We start from the raw sequence: 11,984 nt of genomic DNA, 5'->3' as shown, positions 1-11,984 counted from the left end.
CCAGCAACAGGCTGGGCCCAGCATATTCTGAGGAAATTGTTATTTTGTGCGCGAGTGCACAAAAACTCTAGAATAAGTATACCGCTGGCTTATTATTTGTTATGATGGAGCGAAGTTTATTTCATACAGTCATGGTATTGCATACTTTTATGTTTCAATCATTTTAAATTAACCACAAATGGATTAATATTCAATTAAAGGAAAATATACTGTTGTATCTTTTAAAACAACTTGCTGGAATAATAAGCCTAACCATATGCCCATTTTACCCCATTTTCAGAATATGAGATTAAAAATAGAAAAAAATCTTTTTTTTCTTCCTTGTAAGTTAAAGCAGCAACAAATATGTCCAACTAAAGATATTATGACACAGTAATAAAAATTTCTCAAAAATCAGGAGCTGGAGATAGAAGTTTAAGCAGACAACATGCGGCTTGAATTTATCTACTTCAATTTAAAGTGTTACCTCTCACTAAAAAATAATCTATTGGAAAAATATATTTTGTGAAACAGAATTCAGAACAGCCAAGTATAATGTCCCACTCAAAAAAATGCAAATTTAATTTAAAATAATTTGTTTTTAAAACCATATATTATGACTACCCATTTTACCCCACCTGACCCTATACCACATATTTATCATGCATTTAATAAAACAGAAAAAAAAAGTTTGATTTTCTTTTATTTAATGTGAAAAAAAGAAAGATTATTATTGAAGGAATGTGTTTAGTATTACAAGTTTTGTTTTTATTGAAAGGTAGACTGTTTTGAACAGCACAAGGATTAGTAAAAATAGAGTGATGTATTCAGGGATAGTTAAAAATTAAAGTAGTTAAATCTTGTGTTTGCATTAAGACAAGATGCTTGTACATATAATCGCAAAGAGAAGGTGTCTTGGCTAAACTTTTGATTTTTAACAGTAAACAGGACACCAGGCGTTAATCTCAGCGCCGACTTCTGCCAAAGAAAATACCTAAATAAATGAAGTTTTAAGAGTGAAACCATACATTTTGAAACCAAATTCGTGATAAAGGCCAGTACAATACAATTAAAAAGTTTCATATTTGCAACTTCATGGTACTCTGAAATTAGTTTAGAATTATTTCATTTCTATGATAATTTTTGTTTTACTGCTGAATATGTAATTAAAACCTATTATCTTGCGACATTTATTTTTATACATATTTGCCATAGTAAATCATATAAGTTTAATGTGTAAAAGATTTGTATGCATTGAATGTAGATTGCTTTATTTCCTATACGTCTTTATGAATTTACTAGCATCTACATGGGAAAAGGACATTATAATTTTGCATTCTCCGTTACAATAGAGATTTAAAGACATCCTAAGAATGATAATTACATGCTCACAGGAATTTTTTTTTTTTTAAAGTTTAGAGATCTTACAATTTCCTCTCCATTAGGTTTACAAATGTGAAGTTTAAACTATTTTCACTTGTCATAATGAAGGTTACAAAAAGCGTTTATTCATGAATTGTACTTTTCCAGTTACCAGTTATTTTTGATCTGCAGCCATTTTCTCCATAGATACTGTACTCTGGAGCAAATGTAAGCAACTCATTTTTCATTCTTTCCTATATATATATATATATATATATATATATATATATATATATATATATATATATATATATATATATATATATATATATATATATATATATATATATATATAAATAAATATTTTTTTTTCTGAAGACTATTTTTTGCTGTGAATTACACTTTTGTCTTACATTAATTCAGCGCATAGTTTAATTTTTGTATCATTCTTATTTTTGAACGATTTCAAATTACAGTTTAACAGTAATTACAGTTAAGTTCGATTTAACGATACCCAGTTTAACGATTTCCCCAATTTACTGATGCTTTTCACTGGTCGATTTTAACTGCATTGAATTGTATGCTCCTCGATTTAACGATATCCTTGATTTAACCCATTAAGCGCCGCTATATGAACCACATTGAAATTACTTAAGTTTTCATGTGTTTTGATATTCAATACACATCTCTAATGATATGTAGCTGAAATTTCGCAAAAATATTTATTAGGTTAGGAGATATGGTATGGTCCCAAAATGGGAGACTTGGCGTTTAATGGGGACAACATACATATCCCTGCCACTATGTTGATACTTGAATAATTTCTGGCTAAATCCAATTAGAAAGCCCTAAAATCGTTTTTATGTAATTAATATGGCTAGGTATTGGTACTTTATGAACATATTTTACATATTCAAGCTTTAAAATGTAAAACTTTTAAGTTCTCATCACACCCAAAGCTATACATTTTGGGCCCCCTTGCAACAAAAGCCGTGGAGGCCAGCCGTAGAGGCTAGCAGTGTATATTTGCAACATTAATAAGTATTAGTATGCTAGTTATTTCCAATTTCTTGAGCCGTTGGGGCCCTTTAGAACGTCTCTCCCCCCCCCCCCCCTATGCCCTTACATCACTCCGCGTCTGGTTTTCATTCGTGTTAAATTCCTTTTTCTTATACATTTTTATACAAAATGGAACTTTTCCCACACATTTTACTACCTTTTAGCAAAAAGCCTTGGGATTTTCATACACAAAAAAAGAGGTAGCTTTTTTCTATTAACCATGTAGGGGGATCGAGCAATGGTAAATGACAAGGACATGAAGCACTATATAAAATGTATCTTATAAAATGGAACTAAGATATTTTTGGGCTCCCTGATGGTGTAATTGTGTTATTATAGGCAAGGTTTTTTTTGCAATTAACATTTCGGTTGCTTCACAACATGTTTGATGACATGATTTATTCATTATCATAATGTTTTTAGAGATAAATGTCTAGCATGCTTCGCATTGAGGAATTATCAAAGGTCAAAGTTTCTCCGATTTCATCCAACAAATTACGATAAATAGTAAAAATATAAAGTGAGACAGTTATCGCATTATATCTGTGATCTAAACGATTTCGATTAAAGTTTTTTTTCTCAACTATCTGAAAAGAATTTGGCGATTCACAAACAAGTGATCCTGCACTCATCTTCTTGTTTTAAGCTAAAATATATTATTTTAATAGTGTTTGAAGCTCGTAGCAAAGTCAAAAATTCTTACTACATTTTTGATTTCAAAAAAAAAAAAAAAAGAAAAAAAAGTGAAGAAATTTCTCTATTGAAATTTAACCTCCCTAATTGAATGGGAAGCGCCCTCAAGGGGGAGGGGAGCATGGAGCTGACTGAGCTATAAAATTATTTTATGGTGGGGGGAGGAATAGTTTTAAAGGGAATTTGAACTTCTTTTACGGAAATCTCTTTCGTGATCTGTAGAAATTCAGCGAGATGCGTCATCCTCCTTAGGGAGTATTGGCACCCCTGTTTCTCCAGAACTTTCTTCTAAACGAATGAAATGTTACTTGTTTTGATAAAAGCACCTGCTCTTGACGTTGAACAATAAAAGAGTGTTTACAATGAGAAACTACAAAGGGGGCTGTTGCTTCAACAGGAAAAAAGGGAGAGTTCATTCATGCAAAATGGGTGAAGACGATTTCTACTGGGCATGACTTGCTCTGCTAATCAGAACACGCCAAGTCTCCCATTTTGGGACTTCAGTAAATAAAGTCCTCTAAAACTACTTTAAATTATTTTTCTTGGGCCCTGTTTGTAGTGATTTGAAAAAAGGTCTATTGAACTTCATATTCCATGTTCCCAATTTCCTGCATTTGCATTTATTATTTTTAGGGAATTTTTTCCCCGTGTAATGCAAAAACAAGAATTTTTTGCAAAATTTAAAAATTTTTCAAAAAAGAATTTACATTCCAAACCTTTTTGAAAAAATTACCAGTGAAGTTTGGTTCTCTATCATTCATTTTAAAAAATTTCAAAATAATATCTTAATTACTTGATGAAGAAAAAAATCTTAATTGAAGGTTCCCAAAATGGGAGACTTGGCGCTTAATGGGTTAACGATAACTTTTTTCATTCCCTTGACAATCGTTAAATGGGGGTTATACTACATTTGGACAGTTCATCGGGTCGCATGTAACCTACGGGCAGCAGATTGAGTATTGTTGGTGTTCTAAACTGATTTTGCGTAGTTCGATTATCTTCCGGCATCAACCAGAAAGGGAAATAAACTCGGTGTTATTATTTATCCGCTAATCTCTGAGGGTTAAAGGATACACGATGGGATGAAAGGAAACACAGTTTCAATTATTTACAAGCAATCATAAAGTTAAATCTTTGATAGTCAGTCACTCTAGAGTCCTCTACACAATGCACATAATTTTATCACTCAATTCATCAAAAACAAATGGTAAGATCGAAAGTTGAAGCATTGAAATTCTTTTTCTCTTTATCTCAAGTGATCCTACTTCGCATTTGTAGACCTGCTGGAGAGAAAAATGTAAGATCGCTAAACTTCAGAAAATAACTTTTTCCAAGGTGTCATCTTTTAAGAATGATGACACAGTGGATGATGATCCACACAATTACTTGGAAACACGCTTAACTCTCAGAATGTTTTTTATATGTGACCTCTAGTCTTCACGCATCCACAGTTTAATTTCAAAAACTATCACAAGTGTGGTTAAAGAGTTTGTTTCCATTTTCCCATTCTCCCCAAATGACCCTACATGCTCGGCTCACTTTATAATTGTATATTGTCACGTATTCTCTTTTCAGTAGAACTTAAATTGTAGTACCAAAACTTTGGTAATTAAGTAGGATCAAAAGATTGTAGCAAAAGAAACTAAACGAAGAAGAAAAAAAAATAGGTTAAGTTCTGACCATGTGGTTCTCGTGCTCTAAATTTCGTACTGAGTCCGAAATACGGCTTGGTAACTTCTGAACGAAAACGACGTTGCTTGACTATGTCAATATATCTAATGGTCATTTACGCGTGAGTACATTACCATTTATTTGACAGCCAAAGGCACTAATTCGCATTTATATGATAAAAGATGATGTTTCTCCTGTAAACATGCTCAACATATCCACCATCACTAGCAATAGCTATAGACCTTCGACGTTCGATAATGTTGAGGAAAGCACTGCAAAACGTCTGTACTACTGATAGCTGTGCCTGTCTGTCTGGGTATCGAGAACTAATGGAATTGTCGAGGCAGATACCATCAGATTCCAGGGAACGTTCCGGGCAGCCATTTTGCCCAGTCTTATAAATGTAAACCATGAACTAAAAAGGATATCAATTCACAATCCCTCTGTTTTATTAGGGTCATTCCATGTCAAGTGATCCAAAATTAAAGAGATTTTTTCATTCACATTTTTGGATTTCTCTGAAATTTGGCTCATCGATTGTACCCTTCAAGGTAATAAAAAGTTCAAATTTTTAGATTTTTATCCCTTTTATTTTTTTTTCATGGATGATTGAACATAAAATGGACGATAACTCAGCAACAAATATAGATAGAAAGATTTGGTAAAAAGAATTTTAAAGTGCGTTAGTTGCTGTTTAATATGATATGCAACATGACTAATTTTGTAAAACATTCTACTTTGAAAAATTAAAATTTAAAATTTAAAAAACATATGATGAATTTTTTTTTTAATTCCCCCAAAATTTTGTGTATTTTATCTTCATTTGTGCAAAATTTCATGTTGGGATCTCAATGGGATCATATTTTTATGAATTTTTGAATAAAATTTGACTTAAGAAATAATGATATTTTTCAGATTCTATTTAGTTAAATATGGGATTCTCTTACTAGTGATGGTCAAATGAGTAGTAAGTAAACATGACTATGCTTGAAATGAACTGCCATGAACTTGTTGATTAGTAAGTCCCCCCCCCCCCCACACCCGGCACCACCAATTTTAATCTTTTTTTTTCTAAATTTATTTTAGTTTCAAAATGTAAAAAAATAAAATAAAATAAAACAAAATGAATAGTAAACTTATTCAAATGTGGTAAATGTTCTTAAAAAAAAGACGAAATATCCCCCCTCCTCCTTACCCGTAGATACGATTAACACTATATTAGTATCACGCTTTACCTGAAGATTGAATTCAGAATTTTTTTTTTACCCCATATGTCTTCATTTTTTTCAGACCAAGTGTTTCTTTCTAGATCATAGCTTCACAAAATTGTACTTGATTAATTCAATATCTGATAAGGAAAGTTGTGATTCATTTCATTGTCTACCCCCTGCCCCAGCACCAACCCTCAATTTCGGAAGGAGGAAAGAAATAGTTTGCTCCAAGCTCATAGAAAAATAGTGTTTCCCCCACGTTGTTTTAATGTTTTTCCATTCTTTTCACACAAAACTACAAATAAATCAAAGTATCAGATCATATGTCTGTCCACACACAACTTTCTACAACATCTGGAGAACGGCTGTTTATAATTTTCTTTATTCCTTGTTTTCTTTTTAATTTCTGTTGTAAAGGAGAGTGATGCAACGAGATCTATCTATACATGTATTAAAAGCAGTTTATAGATCAAACACACTTTGCTCTTTTGAGCATAACCTTCCATGTTGTTAAGCTTCATTCCAGATTGCCTCCCCCCTCACTCTACCATCCCACTTTCCGAAAAAGAAAAGAAAAAAAAAGCTGCAAATGAGTGGGGTTCTACTCAGTGATGTTCCCATCAATTTTTTCGTGGGTATACTCCCAGCAATTCATCATACACATATGTGTATGCATCATATACATAATATGTCTAAAAAATGTTTGAGAGCATATGGCGTATCTAGAGTATACCCCTGGATCTTTTTGTCTGTTAAAGTGTTCCCAACTTTTAGTGTTTGTGCCCCCCCCCCCCATTTATGAGCCTCAGTCATTTCTGATGTTTGGCAGCGTTTGTTTTGATTATTACTCTTACGTACCAGCTTTTTTTCCGGTTTAAAAAAAAAAAAAAGTTTTGAGAGAAAAAAATGAAAAGTGGGGGGGGGGGGGTGGCGCCTTACCAATCTACAAGTTCATTCCAGCTCATATCAAGCATAGTCTTGTTTACTTACTACTCACTAGACCATCACCCGTAAGAGAGTCCCAAACTAAACTAAACAGCATCTGGAAAATGTCATATTTCTTAAGTCAAATTTTATTCAAAAATTCATACATATATGATCCCATTGAGATCCTAAGTTGAAATTTTGTACAGATGAAGATAAAATACGCAAAATTTTTTAAGAATTAAAAAAAAAAATCATTATATGTTTTCTTAAAAATTTAAGTTTTAAATTTAAAAAATGAAAATTATTTTAAAATTAGTCATGCTGCATATCATATTAAACAACAACTAATGTACTTCAAAATGCTTTTTTCCAAATCTTTCTATCTATATTTGATGCTGAGTTATCGTCCATTTTATGTTGAAGCATCCGTGAAAAAAAAGAGAGTTTTTCCAAAAATCAAAGTCTCATAAATAAAATAATAAAAGAGAGAAAAATCTAAAAATTTGGACTTTGAATAACCTTGAAGGGTACAATCGATGAGCCAAATTTCAAAGAAATCCAAAAATGTGATGAAAAAACTTTGGATCACTTGACATGGACCCATTAATAAAAATCACAGTGGTCGACTTCAGATTTGACTTAATGTCGAAATGGGCTTAATGTCGAATGCTTTTAAATGACATAGTGCTAATGAAATTGTGTAATAAAACTGTTTTTAATAGAAAAAAGTATATATATATATATATATATATATATATATATATATATATATATATATATATATATATATATATATATATATATGTACACTCCTGTTTTGAAAATTGCAACACCACGAAGGACTTACGCGAGTGAGCTGAAAATAGCAGGAAATGTAAAGTAGGGCATGATATGCAAATGATTAGAATTACAGACCGGTAGCGCATGCGTATGCTGAGCAGCGCCCTCTGAACGGCGGATCGAACCGAATATAAATAGACGGCAGATGCAAGGCGTGTATCATTATCGGTGGTTATATGCTAGACAGAGTAAACGTTAACTGAATCATTACTATGCCTCTTCGACGAAAGAAAGCGAAATTTGAGCAAATTTCGGAGTTTGAACGGGGCAGAATCGTCGGCCTTCGCGAAGCTGGATTGTCTTATCGTGCAGTAGAAGCTCGTGTGCAGCGCAACAGCAGCACAATCATGCGTGTTTGGAAGCAGTGAAAGGACGAGGGTTGGACAGCTCGGAAATTCGGGAGTGGACCCCAAAATGTGACGTCAGTTCGCGATGACAGATACCTGGTGCTTATGGCGCTGACGGACCGCACAGCTTCTTCTAGACATTTGGCAGCACAGTGGTCAACAGCTACAGGTGTTTCATTGTGTGTTTCATCAATTCGGAGATGTCTGCTGCAGCGCGGTCTGCGCGCAAGGGTTCCTTTTATGCAGGATTCCTCTCACGCAAAACCATCGCCGCCCGCGGCTACAATGGGCCAATGTGCATAGGAGCTGGCGTGCTGATTGGCAGCAGGTCGTCTTTTCTGACGAATCCCGCTTCAATTTGTGGCACCATGATGGCCGAATTCGTCTCAGGCGCTATGCCGGGGGACGGCACATTCCGGAGTGCATTATCGAACGCCACAGTGGACGAAAACCCGGAGTTATGGTCTGGGGTGCCATAGCATATCATGGACGATCACAATTGCTACGAATTGTGGGTAATTTGAACAGTACCCGATACATAAACGAAATTTTACAGCTCCAAGCTATTCCTTTCCTGCAAGGATTGCCAGAGGCTGTATTCCAGCAGGATAATGCCCGTTCACATGTCGCCAGGACTGTCAAATCCTACCTTGTTCGCAGCACGTACAGCTTCTTCCTTGGCATGCATACTCCCCGGATGCATTTAAACAACCCTTACTCTGTCAGGGGACCATGTAAAAGTTTTGAGGCCCCTGATTGGCTAAAGTGAAATGACTAGCGTGCACATACGGCGGCCATGTTTTTTCTTTCGTCGAACGCGTATGAACAAATTTCGTTTTCATTTAATTCACGCTTGAATGGATACATTTTCTTTTTCAGTTTCGAATAATGGCTACCGAATCTTGTTTTGAAATGAAACTTCCCCCTTCTTTTGGTAACTGTATTATAAATAGGAAGTGTAATATATACTTCACTCTACACAGCGACACACAAAATGTGAAGCAGTTCAATAAATGGGTGAACGAATTTGGACTTCAGACAAATACGAAATGGAATTCAAGGTCTTCAGTTTCTCAGGGAAAGAGAATTATGTGTTCGTTAGTACTAATTTTTTCTTTGTGTTTATATTCTAATAAATATTGTTGACGTAAACTCTGATAAAATTACCAATTCATTTATTCGTTCTACAGTGCTGCCATCTATCTATATATCTGATACGTGAAAATTTTAGAAATGCATTAAAGTAAAACCGGAAACACATTCTGCTAATTATATATTTGTAATGCAACTAAAATAAAAGTTGCTTTGAAGTCATTCTTTCATTTATTTTTTTCGTTTCAAGAGCAAGCAGCAATGGCAGCATTTCTTAAGCTGATTCATTTTCTTAAGCTGATCAAAACATGCTAACAACGACACGTAATCACTTTGAAATACCACATTTAAAGATTAATTTTTAAAACTGAGCAAGAATTTTTTTTCTGTAAAAATTTTTCAATTTAATTTACGCTAAATGCTGCTTTAAAAACAAAAACTTCCTCCAAATTTAAAAATTAATGTTCTTTTTATATTTTTATATCTCGTACGTTTATTTTCCTTATAAGAAAAAAGTAACGATTTAAACCCGTAAAATGCATTAGAATACAGTAGACCCTCGTTTTACGCGGGGGTTACGTTCCACGGAAATGCCGCGTAAATTGAGACCTAATAATAGTATTAAAATAGGGGTTTGGTTCGGCAGATAACAAAATACTTCATGCTAGTGATGACTAATTCTATCATAAGCTTAATGTGTACTCATATCGACTTTTATGCACAAAATGCATAAAGAAAACATAAATGAGTTTCGTGTTCTGTTTATAAAGAGGAGCTGGCTATGATAGTCTATTGGCAGTCATTAAGAATTTTTCTCTGTAATTCTTTGGAGAGCATTAATGCATCTATGATCACTTGCGTCATTTCCAATGATAGAATCTTCCTTCTCTAACAAATCAAAAAGATCATTTCTATTGTCTAGGAATGGCTATAAATTTTCAATATGAACGTTTTTGGTTGTCCGTCACCGAAGTCGGTATCCTCGTTGGTTTTGGCCTCCTGTGTCCCTCCTGAAAGCTCTTCCTCCAGTGAGTTCTGAATTGTGTGAGTTTAATAACTTTACTTCTGGAAAAAGCTTTGGAACAAATCGCATAAAATGTCTCCAGTGGTCCAAGCTCGATTATTAGCACGCCACACCAAAATGCAGTTGATTACGCATAATCTGCAATCTTTAGGAGTTTGTATTTTGAAAGAGGGAAAAATTTTATCTGTTTGCATTGCCGCATCCGCGTAAAACCGAAACTCGTCCTTGTGTCAAATCTTAAGCCGCGTATAATCGAAACCGTGTAAAATAAACCCGCGTGAAACAAGGGTCTACTGTACTTATTTTTGATGTGAATTTCCTGATTGATTTTAAAAAATATATATTTTAAATTAAAATGTAAAATCATGAAACTAAATTTAGAACTACTCTTTTTAAAGTTTTTGCTTAAAAAACACATGCATTTTATATATTGTGTTTTCTAATCTTATTAAAACCACTAAACATTATTACCAAACAATGCAAACACTAGTTCAAACTTATTTTGTGGAAGAAAATCTTTTATGGAAGAAACAAATTAAAATTTAAAACAGTCTACATAAAATTTTCCTAGTATTTTAAATGTACATCAAAAATGAGTTTATGCGTGTATAAAATACTACAATGTATATATAGATGGCAGCACATAAAATTCTTCCCCTTTTTTTTCAATTCAAAAATCAGCAAAGTACGATTGATAGAAACTTTTTTTAATGAGTAGTATTCAATAATGCAGAAAAAAATTACAGAGTTATAAGACTAAACAGGTAGTGTCATTGTTCAAAATGGAAAAGGAAAATAGATACATTCAAGAGTGAACTGAATTAAAATGAAATTTATTTATATGCTTTGAACGAACGAAAAAACATGGCCGCCGTATGTGCGCGCTAGTCATTCGCTTTGGCCAATCAGAGGCCTCAAAACTTTAACATGGTCCCCTGACAGAGTAAGGGTTGTTTAAATGCTCCCCGGATATGTCACCGATTGAACATGTGTGGGATTTCTTTGGGCGGCGTCTCACTCGTGATCCTCGTCCTGTTGCTTCGACAGACGAACTTTGGTTGCGCATACGAACAATATGGAATACTCTTCCGCAGGCAGATATTCAAACTTTGTTTCACTCCATGCCGAGTCGTGTAGCAGCTCTTATCGCGGCGCGTGGTAGCCACACAAAATACGAATTTCTATCTCTATTTATTGTTTGTTTGTTTTAAAAATGTAATCATTTATTTGTACCATTACCACTAAACTGTATTAAATTTCATTCAACTATGATGCTTCCTTCATGGTGTTGCAGTTTTCACACAAACAGGAGTGAGTATATATATATATATATATATATATATATATATATGCAGGGTGTTCCGTGTTAACCTGCAAGACCTTTTTTTCGCAACCGTTAGTCCTAGATGTATAATTCCAGTTGCAAAAATGTTCAAAATCAGATGCAGAGTTGAGACATTGAAAGTTTGAAGTAAAAACTAAAATGCGTCACAAAATACAAAATTTAACTTTTTATACGTGCCCCAGGTCTCCTAATTTACATTTAGGGAAATAATCTGCATTGAAAAATAATTCCAACATTAAAAGTTTGAAATTAGTACGACCAATATTCACCGACATATGAAACGCAGCTTTTTTGTGACTTACACCACTTTTCACTCGCTGTCAATAACATCTTTTGGGTGAAAATATAGCTGTTAACAAGTGTTTGAAATTATATGTGTGCATAAAGTGTGGTTCTTCAAATTGTTCGAGGTTTTGTAGTGTATTTTTGTGTAT

Source organism: Uloborus diversus, chromosome 10 (assembly GCF_026930045.1).
Source record: "Uloborus diversus isolate 005 chromosome 10, Udiv.v.3.1, whole genome shotgun sequence".
NCBI classification, from domain to species: Eukaryota; Metazoa; Arthropoda; class Arachnida; order Araneae; family Uloboridae; genus Uloborus; species Uloborus diversus.
This window is presented reverse-complemented; position numbering follows the sequence as displayed.